The sequence below is a fragment of the Corylus avellana genome, chromosome 6 (assembly GCF_965113065.1).
Source record: "Corylus avellana chromosome 6, dhCorAvel1.hap1.2, whole genome shotgun sequence".
In the NCBI taxonomy this organism is placed as follows: Eukaryota; Viridiplantae; Streptophyta; class Magnoliopsida; order Fagales; family Betulaceae; genus Corylus; species Corylus avellana.
This window is the reverse complement of record NC_142495.1, coordinates 22,249,372-22,260,969: the sequence shown is the minus strand read 5'-3', so window position 1 is coordinate 22,260,969 and position 11,598 is coordinate 22,249,372. Positions and strand designations below refer to the sequence as shown.

Here is an 11,598-nt window from a genome sequence, read left to right as displayed (position 1 = left end):
AGCCACTGCGGTGAGAAATGTGAGGATTTGGCAGAATTCCATTGCATCCCAATTGTCCATCCCAATTGTATATATTCATGTATACCAGAAATTTCACAGCTACAAAATGTGCGGAAGAATGATAATTACGTTAATATATATATATATATATATATATACCGGAAATTGTACCGAATTCAAGAGAAGACAACTAAAAGGAAAAAAAAATCGGAAACCTGAGAATTTATTTATGTTTTTCTTTTTACTAACCAAATTTTAAGAAATTCTCATTTTGTTGTTGAAGTTTCACCAAGGCAGTCAATTTTGATATTTTCTTATTGCAACGTTTATCTGAATAAATATTAATTTATTCGATATGGTCAATGATCTTATTATATATTAATATTGTGAAGTTTTAATTTTTAATTTTTAATTTATTTTTTATAATTATTATTAGTTATCTATATCATCGTGTGTTCTTGGTATTCTTTCTCATAAGTGGTTGAAATATAATATTTTTCTTATCTTCAAACTGAGAGATAGTTTTTGTGATCCTTATTTGGTCCAATAATTATGGGAAGGAGGGATTGATTGCCGTGTTTGAAGGTTGAGGTCAATGGGCAGATACAGATAGTCTTCTGAAATGCAAATGAAATTGAGGAGCTAGGAATACGCATTATATTCCAGCACATGGGTGATGGGACAAGCACCTCCACAGTACTATTTTTAGTGTTTTTTTTTTTTTTTTTTTCAAATCTTTGTATCTTACATGGAAAAATGACTTTTATTGGTCTCCAGCGAAGTCAAGGTAAATTGTCCCCTATTGGTGACCATGCCCAGAGGGCTAATTAACGGTTTCTATATGTATATGAATTAACTAAAATGTAAATATATGATCTCACCTCATACTCATACATAAGTTCAAAATCAATACCCTTGGATTTTCTTTTTTCCCCTTTGTTATGTTGTCTAAGATTTGAGAAGTAGTTTTTTCAATGGCAAACCCATGAAGAATGAATGCACAAGATTGATCAGATCAGAACTTTACCAGTTTGTAAGTGCAAGGGTATATGACAAAAAATTGATATTTTAACTAAACATAATTTTTAAGTTTATTTATTTATTTATTTTTTGCATTAATTTTCTTATGTTTGTAGTAATAATTGATATTTATACGTTAATATGATTGAATAAAAATATAAGAAATATTTGTTGATTTTTTATACTTGCTACGCTGAAAAATGCTTTGAACAGAAAATATTTTATGTTGAAATAAATAGAGCCTTAATTTAAAAATAATAATAAGAATATACAATAATATTTACAAACACCAACAATGGTAGAAAGGCACCCGAAATCGCTATAACTCATTGTAGAAAGAACTAATAGAGACTTAGCTCTATGAGCAATCCTTTTTGCTTAGCTTATGATACTAATGAAATGAACCCAAAATGTCAGCCCATTGTCATCAATAGTTAATTGGAATTATAAAAAAATAAAATAAAATAAAAAGGAGAAATTGTGTTAATTATGGCTTTTCCAGACAATTTTTCCCCAAAATCTTGAAAGCAATTAATAACACAATATTTTTTTATTCTATATTTCAATTACCAACAACAATTGTTAAATTCATCGTTATCCTTCAAAAAGAAAAGAAAAAAAAAAAATGGAAGTTCTCATTCACGGACATAGGAACTTTGATTTTTATTTTAAGTATATACAAATGCACTCAATATATAGCAACATTCAAGGTCATGGGAATATCCTATTCTTTTAATGAAATAAGTAGAATTTTAGCTACAACTTATTTGGCTATAAACATGTATGAGTGTTAATCATATTAGCATATATTATTTTTGGGTTTGAGAAAAAGAGAAGTCACAATAGGCCTTCCTTCATATGAGTGTTACCTTCAAGACTATTATCACAAAACAAAGTCTCAATTAAAAAAAAATGATTAGATTTGAATAATTAAAAGAAAAATACGAACTTCTTAATTGAAAATATAAAAACTTCTTAGCAAATAATGGGAGAACGCGCAATAGATTTAGAAAAATGAAAAACTGGACTTTGAAAGTTGGAATTTAGTGTTAGGAATTCCACGCGGACATGGACTGATTAGATTAGACATACAATTTTTCCGCAAATTAAGTCATTGGCCAACATGTTCAATACCCCTTAATTTCCACTCTGACATGGATTGGCAGCCTCAATTTCCACGTTACAGTGATGTGCCTTCATTTTGGTAGTTAAATTACCTACAAAATCATAAGATAAATAAAAAGAAATTGAGAATAATATGATGGATATTATTATGTTACCACTCCAGCGTATGGGACAAGCATCTCCAGACCTTGTTTTCCAAATATTTGTCACCTTATATGGAAAAATGACTACTCGTCTTGAGCGAAGTCAAGGTAAATTGTCAATTTCGGTGACCGAGGGCTAAATAACAGTTATAGTCTGTTTAGGATTACGTTTGAAAAATAGAGCTTTTAAGTAAAAAAAAAACTTTTAGACAAAAGCTTCATTTTTTAAACTTTTGGCAAAAGTACGTTTTTGTCATTTTTAGGCTTTGTGGACCCTTAAAAGCACTTTTAATTTTTTTTACCAAACGAGTATTTTTTTTTTCAAACTGACTTTTCGAGTATTAAAAGCACTTTTAAGTCCCTCAAACGCAATCCCAAATATGCCCTTAGAACATTTTAATTGGCCAGGCCATTCATTTTATGTAAGAAAGTGGTTGAATTAGCGGATTGGATACTAAGAGGGCACAAGATCAACCCAACATAAATAGTCTATCAATACATACTTGCACATAAATCTCTAAATAAATTAAGTCACAAACTCTTACAAACAGTTTACCCACCGGTAAAATTCTTCTCGGAAAGGAATAGTGCATAAATATACAACAAAGTATGAGTAATTTTACAATAAACATATATAATTTATAATAATATTTTACAAACATATATACATTTATCCGAAATATATGAATTAAGTAAAAAGTTCGGGTAAAAAACAAATGGGTACACTGTAGATTTGTGCGAGTAAAAAGCACGACGGCTATGTAAGCAAATACATGCTTTTAATGGTTACGGTCCTGATTCCTTTGTTTCCTCATTCTCAATGAAATCAATCATTTGATTGCGCCAAGTATCAAAATCAATAGTTTTATAAACAGCCGCTGCGGTGAGAACTGTGAGGATTTGGCAGAATTCCCTTGCATCTCCCAATTGTCCATATACCACTTTTTTTTTTTTTCCTTTTAGCAAATAGTGTTTTTTTTCAATTTCCCATCTACTGTCACATACCAAATAGTATTTTTTGCTCTCAATTTCATAGTTTCACACAATCTCTAATCACAAGGTTACATTACTGCAAATAGTTTTTCTTTTTTTTTTTAAAGAAAAAAAAAAAACGTTTGAGATATGTAATCACATTTTTATATGGATTTATTTTTAAATTTACTATCAATTAATAGACTTGCCCATATAAAATTTTATATTTAAATTGCAAATATTTCAAAATATGAAACTCGTCGTTGAATTGAAAGATTTATTTCGTTAGTTATATTTTTTAGTATTTTTAATTAATTTTTGTTTAACTATTGTTTTATCTTGCCACCTATGAACCAACCTTAATTTGCCACTGATCGTAATAAACACTTGACTTATATATATGTGAAATACACATTACTCTGTTTTTTTTTTTTTTTGGAAAGGCACGTTACTCTGTTTTGGTGTGCTAACCAATTACCAAAACAATTCTTACAATCTTGAAAGTCCCTCAAAAACTTTTTGGGACTGTGTTTGGTATCAGTTCAGCTTGCGTCATTGCATATTTGGAATTGTGTTTGAGAAATATAGCCTTTTAAGTCAAAAATCATTTTATGGCAAAAGCTTAAAATTAAGTTTTTGTTAAAAATGCGTTTTGGCCATTTTTAGACTTTTCGAACCCTTAAAAGCACTTTCAATCTCTTTTACCAAACTAGTATTTTTTTCTTCAAATAGACTTTTTGAGTATTAAACGCGTCCTTAAACACACACCCAAATAGGCTCTTAGAGAATCTAAAGCCATTCCAAGCCAACAATGTATGAAGTAAAATGAATTCGGTAAAAAACAACATGGCTACACTGTCAAGATTTAAAAATAAAATTAAACAAAAGTTGAAGAATATAACTGACGAAATAAATAAATAATTCAATAAAAATTAATTATTTGGTAAAACATATAAACAATTCAACCATTGCAGGGAGGAACATCTGCCCTATTTTTTTTTTTTTTTGTTTTGGCTTATGCAAGTGATCATTTCAATGGTAGCAAAACAAATGGTTTTACAAACTGTTCATCTGATCATTAGTAGATCAAAATAAGAGACAATTCACAAAAGTTTAGAAGCAGATTATAATTTAGGAGCCAAACACGAACACAGAAGAAAGCAATGCCGAAATGACAAGGTTCAAAAATACAATATTAGATTACTACAAGATAACTTAATTAATTAAGGGGATAAATGTAAAATTGGTCATTGTGATTAGCCTAAATTACAATTCACTCTCTGTGGTATAAAAAGTAATTTATAGGTCCATGTAATTAGCCTAAATTACAAATTACTCCATGCGGGTATAAAAAATAATTTATAGGTCATTAGAGTAGACCAAAATAACAGTTTACTCACTGAACTCAATTTTTCATTAAATAACTTAACAAAATCCGTTACTTTAGCACGTCACACCCAAAAAAAACACGACACTTATTATTATTAATTTATGACTTTCAAAATTGACAATTATAATTTTTCACATCATTTTAGGACGCCAACTTATATAGATTACACATCAGCCCTCGCTCCATGTCAAATTCTCTTAAATGCGACCATCAAATTCTCACAAAATGCTTCCAAATCATGGCGAGGAAGATGAAAATAAGGGAGGGTTACACATTGAGTATAATTTTGAGGGTAGAAGAGATTAGATTAATTTGCTATAGCAGTATGACGTTGAGTGAAGGTTGATGTGTAATCTTAGCCGGTGTCCTAAAATGATTTGGAAAATCCTAGTTGTCATTTTTAATGTCAGAAATTAATAATAACACATGTCGCATTTTTATTGGGTATGACATGACAAAGTAACAAATTCTGTTAAGTTACTTAATGTAAATTGATTTCAGGGAGCAAATAGTTATTTCGGCCTACTCTGAGAACCTTTAAATTATTTTTTATACCATAGAGAGTGAGTTGTAATTTACTCTAACTACATAGACCTATAGTCCCCAAACAATAGCTCAATTAGCTGTGAACCATGTCTCATGAAGCGTAGGTTACTAGTTCGAATCTCCCTCATTATTCCCTTGTGTGGACATGTCAAAAAAAAAAAAAAAAAAAAAAAAAAACCTACATAGAATACCTATATATTATTTTTTATACAACTATAAATGATTTATAATTTAGGCCAACCACATAGACCAATTTTACATTTATTCCTTAATTAAGGCTCTAATGCAATCCTAGCTACATTTGAATGCAGTCGTGTGTTATTTTGATCCTCATTCCATTTCCTTTCCTATTTCTGTTTACTTGTGCGTTGCACTTTTAGTTTTTTTTTTTTTTTTTTTTTGGTGAGATTTTATAGCATGCAAGAGAGGCTTTTAGAAGGTGCTTTTTTTTTTTTTTTTTTTTTTTTTTTACCAATGTTAATTCTAGCTTCCTTTTTTTTATTTTTTTATTTTATTTCTGTTTACTGGACTTCGAAGTTCAATGCATGGAATTTCACGGACCGATTAAATTAGACATGCACTTTTTCCCAAAGTCATTGAAAATATATAATTAATGCATTAAAACATCAATATTCAATACCCCTCAATTTCAACGTTACCGATGTGCTTCCATCAAGACCTTTTTTTAATGTTACCAGAGAAATCGAGGTAAACTGTCCCCTCCTGACGGTACCCAGAGAGCTAGCTAAAATTTAAATAATAGTTTCTATACACAACAACCATATTTTTTATTTTTTATTTTTTTTATTTTTTTTTATTATTTTTTTTTCTAATGTTTCTTTATCGACTTAGAATATGTTTGAAATTGTATCTGTTAAACAGAGTTTTTAAGTCACAAAACGTTTTTTGGCAAAAACTTCAATATTTAGTTTTTACCAAAATTGCATTTTGACCATTTTTTAGGCTTTTTAGACCCTTAAAATCGCTTTCAATTTTTTTACCAAACGCGTACTTTTTTCTTCAAACGGACTTTTTGAGTGTTAAATACACTTTTAAGCCAATCAAACGCAAATATTAATAGATCCTTAGTACTATGGTCCAACTCTAATTACTTGTAGGATCTAACAAACAACTAGGAGTCTGCTTCCTCTTTCTGTAACATGTTTGTAATTATTTTCATGGTTGATTACATGTGCAAAAGATGTAATTATTGGGTGCATATAGTTTACTCCTAACATACGGTAATAATTGTATTCATCCGAAATGGTGTTGTAATGATTTTGATGTTAGGTTTATTTGAAGTAATAAGTGTGGCACTTTCTTGTAATTATGGGCTTTTTGGTTTGCCAGAGTAAAGGTGATCACATCACATGCTTCCATACCAAGCTTCAAAACCATTTTTTTTTTTAAGATTAATTGGAGACTAATCACTTGTGCAAAGACAAATATGAAAAAAAAAAAAAATGCTATAGATGTGATTAGTGTAGATAAAGCAGTAATTTTTGTATTACAGAAAATAAATGAAACATTGTTTGGCTACAATTCAAAACACACTTTTCTTACGATATGTAGCTGAGAATGCTTTGATTCCTACTCTCAAAAGCATTTTAGTACTTGTAATATGTTTTATGCAATTACAAAATATCTAGAAAATCATAAGATAGAAATGATAAATAAAAATAAATTGATAAATAATCTCTAGGATATCATTTTAGCAAGGAAGAATCTTTGAGACCTTTTTTCCAAATCTTTGTCACCTTACATGGAAAAATGACCTCTACTGCTCCCCAGTGAATAAGAAAGAAAAGGCATGTGAATTATTGAAAACACTACAAATTATAATTTTAATAGGGGTGCAAAGGCGGTTACGGTTAGCGGTTAGTGGCAATAACCGCTAACCGTAACCGCCTTAGCGGTTAGTAGATTTTACTAACCGCAACCGCTAACCGCCTAGCGGTTAACGGTTAGCGGTTAACCGCCGGTTAGCGGTTAGCGAAATAGATAACCGCCCGCTAACCACTTTTTTAAAATTGGGTTTTTTTTTTTTTGGGCTTTTTTTTACCCTCATTTTTTTTTTCTTGTATTTTTAATATCTTCTTGGGCCCAATTGCTATAAAAAGAGCCTATATTGAAAAATCAAATATATTTGACCCAAAATTTACATTTACTTGTACTTTAAAAAATTTTCCTTAAATATTAAATCATAACCGGTTAATTATTTAAATTCTTATCATATTTACTTATAATCTTTTTTCTTTGAATTGAACTTAATATCTAATGGTAAATGGTAATGTTCAAACTCATAAATCCTAAATTCCTAAAGTATCTAATAATGCTTTAATTAAATTGTAGACTTGTAGTTATAAGTAATATATTGTTTAATTCAATTGAATCAATGTGATTATCACTGTACATGAATCATATGATTAACTTGTAGACTTATGACTTATGAGTTATGTCATATTATATATGTATTATTTATTATTATATAATCATATGATTTAATGATCAAGTCATCATGTGATATAATCGTATCAATTATAGTGATAATATATAAATTACTAAAATTATAATGATAATACATTAATACTTAAATTGTGTTTATAAGTAACACATTGGTCATTGTTTAATCCAATGTCAATTACTTAATTTGATATTATACGAATCATATCATCATTGTACATTAATAATATGATTCACTTAAAGTCTTGAATAAAGTATTTGAATTGTCATTGAATCATATGATTAAGTATTGATATTATATATTTATATTATTCATATACATATGTAGACTTATATAGACTTATAACATATATAACATACATTGGAAATAAGTCTCTAGATATTTAATTGTTGTATTAGTATGAATTGGTATACTTATGAGTTATGTCATATTATATATGTATAATTTGTTATTATATAATCAAATGATTTAATGATTAATCTCATATGATATAATCATATAAATTATAGTGATAATATATTAATACTCAAATTGTGATTTAATTATTTTTTTAAAAAAAATTGTGATTTAATGATGAAGTGATTATGTTATATGTATAAATATTTTTATAATTATAATTATAAAAATATATTATATAAAAAGGCGGTTAGCGGTTAGCGGTTACGGTTAGTAGACCCAATAACCGCTAACCGCTAACCGCTAGGCGGTTATAGCAGTTAGGCGGTTAATGCGGTTAGACGGTTAAACGGTTAGGCGGTTGGCGATTATAGCGGTTAAAACCGCCCGCCTTTGCACCCCTAAATTTTAAAAAGTTGAAGGATGGGAAAAGGATCCGGGGAAAATATATAGCATATCTCATTGTTAAATTATACCATTTTTTTCCTTGTAAAAAATAAAAGGTGTATATGTTTAACTCATGTATGCATTAATTGGTAACCGTTAAAGAGATTATTATCTTATTATTCATAATTTTAAACAAGGAAAAAAAAAAAATCATGTCAACTAAGCAATTTGGGCTTTGCAGGGACTAAATCAGCACAATCCATCAAGTAGTGTTGTGCAAACCCAATTTGATCTGGGCCTCATTCTCAAACCTATAGCTTATTCGGGCTAGGCCCAACTGAAAGATGAGAATTTTTGTTGGTAGTACAAGTGCGCAAAAAACAAGCTTCATTGGGCTATTAAGAAATGGTTTAATTAGCAGATTGAGTACTAGGAAGGCACAAGATCAACCCAACATAAACAGTCTACTAATACACTCTTGCACGTAAGTCTCTAAATAAATCAAGTCACCCACTCTTACAAACAAGTTACCCACAGATATCCATGCTTCTCATAAAGGAATAGTGCATAAATATTCAACAAAGTAAAAGTAATTTTACAATAAACATATATAAACTTGAGGCAGAGAGTAACATATATCCGTAATGTATGAATTAAGCATTGAGTCAAAAACAAATGGGTGCACTATAAACTTGTGAGTGTAAGAAGCATAATGGCTATGTAAGCAAATACATGTTTTTAACAGTACATTCTTGTTCTTAAGGGGTGCCTCAATCGGTGGGGACCATGCCTAATTAATCGGAGGTCATTAGTTCGAATCCTCCTCTTCCTCTTGTGTGGACATGTTAAAAAAAAAAAAAAAAAAAAAAAACAGTTACAGTCCTGATTCCTTTCCCTCATTCTCAATGAAATTAATTTGTCAAGTATGAATTCTATAAAGCTAATCTTAATTGTGCGGTTTAAGGCCAACTCAAGAATTTCATGGCATATATATACACAACGCAATTAATGGTGAAATGTCAAAGCCCATAGTAGTCATAGATAGTAATATTTTACAAAAAAAGAGTAAACAAACATGGTGTCGATTTAGTAGCATCACATTCATCACAGAGAGACATAATTGGAGGGAAAAAAGGATATTGAGAGAGAGATCAATTAGTACTTTATTCATAAATTTGGAGTTAAAAAAGCCACATATTACAACTCTTATCTTAATAACTATAATAAGCTTGCAAGTCATGCCATCTATGAACAGATTGCCAAAGAATGGGACAAAATATCTGTCCTAAACCTTTCACTGATTTGTTAAGACTCTCACATATCCTAAACCTTTCACTGAACGATTAATATACAATAAGAGTACATGTTCTTTTTCTGGATGAATTCGTGTACCTTATTTGGGTTTTTCTGGTTTTAATTTTACAGAAAATTGGAGAAGCACTCATTTTGTGGAGGTATGTGGTCTACCCATAAGCACCTATTTCAGTGCAGTGAAGCTGCTCTGGTTGATGGAGAATGTGGATGCTGTTAAGGAGGGTGTGATTCACACCCGTGTGAAAGCAGGGGATTCTCTTTTTGGTACGATAGACACTTAGTTAATCTGGAACTTAACAGGTGGCATAAATGGAGGAATTCATGCTACCGATGTTTCGAATGCATCAAGAACAATGCTCGTGAATCTCAAAACACTTGATTGGGATAAACCCACTTTAAAAATCCAGCTGAAATTCTGCCCAAAATTGTCAGTAATTCTGAGCTTATTGGACAAATTTCCAAAGGTGACCAACATGCAGCAATGTTGGGGCAATCTTGCCGGAAAGGTGAAGCTAAAAGCACCTATGGAACTGGTGCTTTCATACTTGTCAAAACAGGTGAAGAGATAATCCAGTCAAAGCATGGGCTCCTATCCACTTTAGCATTCAAGCTTGGCCCCAAAGCACCAACAAATTTTGCTCTGGAGGGATCGATTGCTATTGCTGGAGCTGCAGTTCAGTGGCTCAGAGACAGTCTTGGGATAATTAGTAGTGCGAGTGAGATTGAGGAATTGGCATTAAAGGTTGAATCCTGCGGTGGGGTTTACTTTGTGCCTGCTTTTAATGGATTGTTTGCTCCTTGGTGGCGTGATGATGCTCGTGGAGTTTGTATTGGGATCACAAGGTTTACAAGCAAGGCTCACATTGCTCGAGCTGTGCTCGAGAGCATGTGTTTCCAAGTCAAAGATGTGTTGGATTCCATGCACAAAGATGCAGGGGAGGGGGGTGAGCTTAAGAATGAGAAGGGGGAATTCTTGCTTAGGGTAGATGGTGGTGCTACTGTTAACAGTCTTTTGATGCAGATTCAGGTTTGGGCTGTCTGTGTTTCTTTTGTCATATTTTTTTCTTTTTAGTTTATAGTTCAACATTACCAATAGATCATTTTTCCCTATTTTTCTATCAACACCCTTTTTATAAAGAAAATTGCTAGGTGTACCAAATGTTTTACCAAAATGTTGGTTACCGAATGATGTCTCACCATCACATTTGAATTTGGGCCATTTATGCTGCATGCTTTCCTCAAATTGTGGAAATCATTTGCAACCTTTTTTCTTGCAACATGATGCTAGTTTGAGTTGCTTTGAGTCGTCAACTGAATCTAATTTTCTTGGGAGAAGAAGAGAAAAGACATTTTAGTGGATATTTTCATACCAAGGCAGTTAGTTAGTTTTGATATTTTCATATTGCAATGTTCATTTGAATAAATAATGATTTATTAGACATGGTTAGTGATCTTATATTAATCTTGTGAAGTTTTATTTTTTATTTTTAAAAAAGCTATCTATATTATCCTGTGTGATCTAATATTTTTCTTCAAAGTGAGGGCTCCTTTTTGTGGTCCAATAATTGTAGATTTTGTTTATTAATGTTTTGTAGGCAGATTTGTTGGGAAGCCCGATCGTGAGACCAGCTGACATAGAAACAACCGCTCGTGGAGCAGCCTATGCTGCTGGATTAGCAGTTGGTTTTTGGACAGATGATGAGATATTTGCTTATGAGGAAAAGTTGAAAACTGCAACCATTTTCCGTTCAACATTAAATGAAGAGTTAAGGAAGAAGAAGGTGGAATCTTGGTGCAAAGCTGTTTCTAGAACTTTTGACTTGGCTGATCTTTCTCTTTGA

General features: G+C 30.9%; 1 pseudogene; it reads left to right on the top strand.

Moving 5' to 3' along the window:
- Window positions 1–2,311: 2,311 nt before the first annotated feature.
- On the top strand, window positions 2,312–11,598 carry LOC148585042 (glycerol kinase pseudogene; annotated as a pseudogene).